Raw genomic sequence first — 6,713 nt, forward strand, 5'->3', positions numbered from 1 at the left:
ACCCCATTCTTTATGAGATGTTTAGGACTGAAGGTGAAAATTAGATAATTTTATAATGCCTACAAATAGCCTACTCATTATTTTTTACATTTACATTCACGCTGAGAGTAGCAGAGGAAATCGATGCATAAAAAGCACAAAATGGTGCATAAAAATTCACCAGAATGCAGGAAATCAAGTGTCGAGACGGTCTCATAAGAGAGCTTGATTTGTGTCCCCAAGGCATGGAGCCGTACGTGTTGTTGTTGATGCGTACTGTCTTATTATCTTATGAGATTTTGGTAGATCTTTTGCCGTAGATCTAGTGAGAACAAAGAAACAAAATGCTCTGATGTTCTTATCAAAACATTGCAGTAAAGTGATCCTAACTTAGGCCACTTAATGCCACTGAATCAAAGACAAAGGTCAGACTTTGGATATAAAGTATCATGTCTCTGCTATGAATTTATCTCTGAGATGCTCAACATGTCTGCGAACCAGCAGCTGACGTAAACAAATATAGTTACCACTGCTAATAGTTAACTGCGCTAGCAACAAACAGAAGCTGTGCATAGCCATATTTTGCTAAATGAGTGTTGAAATAGTTGTACAAATATGGAGGATATGAATGGAGAGAGGAGAAGTGGATTATGTTAAAGGAGCGATTTGAAAAGGCTCAGTGGATGTTTTGATGCTTCTGCTGTTAAGCTAAGTTGTCATTGTGAATGTCATGATTCCAGGCTGACTAAGCAGCTGTTCAAGATCTAAACTTTTCATGAGGTCAGTACTTGATCTAGAGATATTTCAGTAATAGTTAGTCACAGATCTAGTGAGAACAAAAGTAATAATAATACAAATAATACAAAAGTAACATTCCCAGGTAAAAGAAAAACAAAACACAAACTGTGCAGTATGCTACAAAAACATCTCTGGCCTCTGTCTATCTTAGTGCCAGTGAATCACAGCCATTTGATATGAAATGCTGTGTCTCCCTTTGAAGTTATCTTTGTGACGCTTAACATGTCAGAGACTCAGCCAGGGGGATAAACAGTTATTCAACTGCGAGATCAGTTTCTGAATACAGCAGTTAGACGGTGCGTGTGAAAAATCAGAACACTCTTCTTCTGTGGTGCAGTTATTTTCCAAGTTGCTGTTTTCCTCCCATGGTGAGAAGAAATCAAATAGTCAGGTGATGTAAGACTGTTTACGAATGTTTTGTGGAACCTCATTTTGCCTGAGTGTTTTGAATATGTGTGTGTGTGTCTTAAAGTCCGTGCTAAGTTGAAAGGTGTGTGAATTAGCAGGAACAGCAATGCTGTGCTTGTGCAAGAAGTGATATTTAGAGGAAAAAAAAGATCTGGCATATAAGCACCTAAAACAACTGCAGCCCTTAAAATGCTGGTAATACCTGGATGAGATGATGCAACGCAAACCTTTTATGTGCTTTAGACCAAGTGAAGGTTTTTCAACTAACTGCAGACCATGATGCAGCGGGGGCTGGAGTGTGAAGACTGAGAAGTTCGGTCAGCAAGCCAAGGTCGCAAAAAAAAAAAATGGAAGGCTTTATTTGTATATGAAATGGACAAACTTTGTTTCCATAGCAACTGCACTGGCAGCTTCAAAAGACTCTGTGTGTATGAGTGCATTTGTCATAGTGGCTGCCATGGAACATTGTCTCTCTACACAATGTAAGCACACAGTAAAATGAAATAAAAAAAAATGCTCAAAGCATCGAAAAAGTAAAGATGTTTGTTTTTCCATATACAAAGTTTTGGATAATTTACAGAGCTCACTGGTGACAGTTTTCAGTTTATAAGCTATTCCTACTGATGAAACAGACCATCAAACCAAAACTGAGCACATAGGTAGATCCACTCAAGGTAAGTGAGAAAATGTTTATTGTGATTTGGATGAACAGACTGTTATTGTTGAATTTTTACACTTTTTACAATTTTGCAGTAAGACTAAAGAAATCAGTTGCGCGTGATCTGACTCAAAAACAGTGTTCAAATATGAACCTGGTAATTACTTTTTACACAGTGAAATGTGTTTTTTTTCTCACAACAAAGACATTCACTAACTAAGCATCATTTAAAATACAGATTCCCAAACATGCTCTGCCCTTATTTGAACGCACGGATGACAAGCTAAGCTTTTCGCTTGCATGTATGTCTTGTGTTTGAGTGGGAGTGTGTGCTGTGAAAGTGGATTTAAAAGTATGAGAAGATTCATTACGGAGACAGAAAGACAGGGAAACTCTCCTGATTAACCGGAGGGCAGACAGGCTTAAAGCTGAGAGCAGATGCCACAGCACAACGTCGCATGCTTCGGCGGCACAGGAGCTCAGCACCAACACAAGTAGAATGTGAAGGCATACTGCCGCATGACAACATCCTGCCCTCGAATATACTTCAGCACAAAGGAGGTGCATGGCTGCATTCTCCATTCTGCCCTCTCTTCTGCACCCCGATCTCTCTGATTTCATCTACGCTGTGGTTTGATTCTCTGTCTCACACACACACACACACACACACAAACCCGCACTCTCTAATTTACCTTCTCCATCCCAAGTGCCTCTTAATCGCTTGTTCTCTCTCCTCTCTTTCGATCTCCCTCCCTCTCCCTTTCTTTCTCGCCTCCTCCCCTGCCTGAGGATCCATTGAGGATTCACAACAATAGAGTTGTGGACTGGATTAAGCAATACAATGTCTGATGGAGGGGGTGTAGTGGGGAGAAATCAATGGGCAGATGTGATTTCCTAAGCCGCTAAACATCCTCTGACACGTCGACCAATTAGCTGTGTCAAATGGGGATATCTTTACTACGTGTACAAGGTCATTAGATAAGTACGTCCGTTGAGCTTGAGCTTTCTGCACATTATTTGTCCTCGAATGTGTGTGTTTGTGTGCTAAGACAAAGGGAAGTATGAGATGTACACATTTAACAATAGAGCTCGGTGTAGCTCCTTCGTCTTGATTACCTGTCTGCACTGCTTAATAACATTTGGGATTGCACAATTTGCAGCTTGTCACACTCATCGCAGTTGCATTCAGTTTAGACGAATGAATCGAGAAGCAATTGTGCAGTCATTTCTGTTTCGTACGGTGAGTAAATGCGGTTAGAGAAAGCTGTTGGTTTGTAAGAACACCTTTCAAGACACCCACTGCTTCTCATTCCTCTTCTTTCTGTTGTCACAGGACACCTACTGAAGAAAATGAATGACAGAGTGATGTCTTTTATTTTTCTTCTCTGCACTGAAAAACACAATATCCAACAGCAAACTATAGCTCACATGTATAACTGTGCTCTGTTCAGGTTTTCTTGGTGTAAAGGAAGCTGCTTCGTTGGGAGATGCTACACTCGTGTTCATTGCTGATATGTTTATCTTGGTAAAAATCTGCACATCCTTTTGTGCAGTAGCAATACCAACCTCATGCATCTCACTAAATGTTTAACAAATCTTTACCATTTAAATAGTGGTGACAAGTTGTTCATATGATGATTTATTTATGATCATGATCATGCATCCCTACTAATGTATTGCTCACCTTATGCTGTAAATCTCACTGCAGCTGCTGATTTAGGTCAGTTGACCAGATTGGATGTCTTAAAGTGAAACTCCTCATAATAAACCGGGGAGCCACTGGTAGAGAGATTGTGGTGAGTTTGTGTTATGGGTGCAGTTATTACTGACCATCGCCTCGAGCTAAGACAAGCTGGCTGCAAATATGGAACAGCGCCCTTGATAAAACAGAGAATAAGAGAGTAAGTTGTAGGAATTGTTATGTCAATTTGACCTCAGCTTAAACTGTCAAGGCAATGTAATGCTAATCACAAGAATTGGCCATGGTGTATATAACAAGTACATACAGCCAGCAGTGTTCTTCCTCTATTGAAGGCAATTGGACGGTGGTAGAAGAGTACACCAATAAGTAGAAGATTTTTTAAAAGATTATGTTCTTTGCTTGTTGTCTCCTATTTTTGTTATGATTTGGCAAATAAATCACATGCATGTCCAAGATACTGTCTGTTATGTCAAAAGGTAAATAATATAATACGTACACATAACATGATGAACGTAACAATAACAGTTTTTTAAAACTCAACTGATGAGCTCCCATGAATCCAGTCCTACATTTTTCTCCTTTCATTACCTGTCAGCCAATAGCTCCTTGCATTGTTAATGCAAGTGAACATTGATTAAGCTTCCTACTTTTACAACACATTACTTTCTTCTCCTCCATATGGCACCAAGCTGTATGTCATATTTGATGTAGGTGTGCAGAGACTGCATTAATTGTGCTCTGTGTTATGTTTCAGGAAGGCTGTTATATCTAATGACGATCAACTTTATTCATGTTTGTCATGATCATGTCTGTGTGTCTTGTTGGGGAGTCTGGGTTTTAGTTCTATATATTTGTTCTTAGTCCTGGTCCTTAGTTCATGTTTTAGTATTCGCTTCTAGTTCTTGTTTACTTTATTTTGGTTTAGTCTACTCTGTACTCTGTGTTCTAGTTCTGTGTTTTGGTACTTTGTAACGTGTTCTGTCTGTTTCCCCAGTTCTCTCTCTGCCTGCCTCATTAGCCTTGTGTTACAGTGTTTGCAGTGTTTTTGTGGTGTGAAGAAGCTCTGTCGGTTTTGGATATCTGCCTGAAAATTTGTCAACCTGCATTTTGGATTTTGTGTTTTCCCTTGCCCTTGTAGATTCTTCTTTGGACTCAGCCACTGCTTGTAAGTGCGCTCACCTTTGGTTTGTTTAAATAAATCTTTGAACTATACCTGCAAGCCGTGTGTCCTGCATTTGTGCCAAGCCTGACCCCCGGCCTGCTGGCACTGAGCTTCGGTCTGCAAGCACCCCTGCGGCTAGCCCCCTGCCTGATTCCCGGCCTGCGGGCTGCACGCTGGGAAGCCTCCACCTGTCCTGCTCGGCTAGCGCTGCTAGTCCTCCGCCTGATATGCCAGTCCCCAGCTCGGCTAGCGCTGCTAGTCCTCCGCCTGATCGGCCAGTCTCCAGCCCGGCTAGCGCTGCTAGTCCTCAGCCTGTTCCCAGTGCGGCTAGCTCCAGGCCGTCTGTTCCCTGGCCTGCTAACCCCCAGAGGACTTGTTCCCGGCCTGCTAGCTGCAGGGTGGGAGGCTTCTTCCTCTCCCGGCCTGCTGGCGCCCGGCCTGCTGGTCGCTCGCCAGATTCCCGCCTGGTTATCCCCCTCCTGTGTTGGCTCCAGCATCCAGACTGGTTGGGAACTCCTGGACATCTAGCTCTCTGGTCTCCTTTTTGATGGACTTGGCATTAGAGCCAGAGAGCCCAAGGACTGCTGGTCCCCAACCAGTCCGCCAAGCAGCTAGCTGTCAGCCAGCTAACCCCGTGCCTGCCCTGCCTAATTACTGGCCAGCTAGCGCTGCTAGCCTCCTGCCTGCCCACCTGTCTGATCCAAGGCCTGCTAGCGCTACTAGCAGCCTTCCTGATCTCCAGCTGACTCCTGTTCCCTCGTCGGTGTACCGACCGGCACCAGCTCCGCCGGTGGTCCAATCGGTACCAGTCCCTCCAGTGTTCCAACCAACTCCTGCTCCCTGTGCTCAGTCCTCGGACCTCATCCCAGCTGTCTCGCCGGTGGTCATCAGCCCAGAAGCTCAGTCTGTGGACCTCAGGCTAGCAGCTCAGCTCGTGGACCTCAGCCCAGCCATCCTGCCGGTGGACCTCAGTCCGGCTATCCATTCGTCGGCCCTCAATCCAGCTCTGCTACTTGAGGTTCCAGGCCTCCTACGCCGGCCTCTTGCTTGTCCTCCGGAGAGGTCACGTCTCCGCCGCCGACCTACAGGGAGATCACGTCTCCGCTGCCGGTCTCCAGTTCATCCTCCGAAGAGGTCTCGCCTTTTTTGGTCACCTGTCTGGCCTCAGGTGAGCCCCTGTTCTCTCTGTCGTCCTCCAGCACGACCTCCTGAACTCAGTTTCCTGCCTGATCTTGCTCGGTCGACCTTCGGGTCAGCCTCCCGAACTGTTTTGCCCCCTAGATCTGCCTGTTTTTTGTCGTGTCATTAGCTTGTGTTACAGTGTTTGCAGTGTTTTCGTGGTGTGAAGAAGCGCTGTCGGTTTTGGATATCTGCCTGAAACTTTGTCAACCTGCATTTTGGATTTTGTGTTTTCCCTTGCCCTTGTGGATTCTTCTTTGGACTCAGCCACTGCTTGTAAGTGCGCTTGCCTTTGGTTTGTTTAAATAAATCTTTGAACTATACCTGCCAGCCGTCTGTCCTGCATTTGGGTCCTCCAACCTGCCTCTCCACACACTAACTGTGACAATGTTGTTCAATTTAAAGAAGATGTACAGTAGGTTGGCTGTTGAAGATCACATCAAGAAATATTGAGTAGTCTTTAGAATATCATAACTGGTCTCAGTGAAATTGGATGATTGGGAATGACATAAGAGCTTCCATTTGTCTTTTTTGTTAATTAAAATTCTGTATGTATTTTCTGTGACTTAAAGGTATAGATGTCAGTGACCTCTTTAACATTTAGCATAGTCAGAATAGCTAAGATTTATTTGATAACAATATTGGTTAGTGAGCTAGACTGAATATTATAAATGAGATTATTGCCACACTTTACAGTTAGACTGCAGTAAGTAACATTACTGTAGTGAATGGGTCTTCCATGGTGTTGTCCTGCGCCGCTATGTTGCATTATTGTATATTATGTGGGTCACATCAGTTACAGCAACTGAGACCAGTGAAGAAGCTGT

At 43.7% G+C, this 6,713-nt stretch overlaps 1 protein-coding gene and 1 long non-coding RNA gene across 2 annotated transcripts in view; both read left to right on the plus strand.

Moving 5' to 3' along the window:
- Window positions 1-6,713, plus strand: part of chchd6b (coiled-coil-helix-coiled-coil-helix domain containing 6b) — a 187,751-nt gene that overhangs the window by 175,022 nt on the left and 6,016 nt on the right. The gene's annotated exons all lie outside the window — the stretch shown is intronic.
- LOC123956716 overlaps window positions 1,876-6,713 on the plus strand; it is an 8,318-nt gene continuing 3,480 nt past the window's right edge. Inside the window, exon 1 of the long non-coding RNA XR_006821605.1 lies at window positions 1,876-6,162. This is a non-coding gene — a long non-coding RNA (uncharacterized LOC123956716). The remainder of the gene's footprint in view (window positions 6,163-6,713) is intronic.

This window comes from Micropterus dolomieu, linkage group LG18 (genome assembly GCF_021292245.1).
Source record: "Micropterus dolomieu isolate WLL.071019.BEF.003 ecotype Adirondacks linkage group LG18, ASM2129224v1, whole genome shotgun sequence".
NCBI classification, from domain to species: Eukaryota; Metazoa; Chordata; class Actinopteri; order Centrarchiformes; family Centrarchidae; genus Micropterus; species Micropterus dolomieu.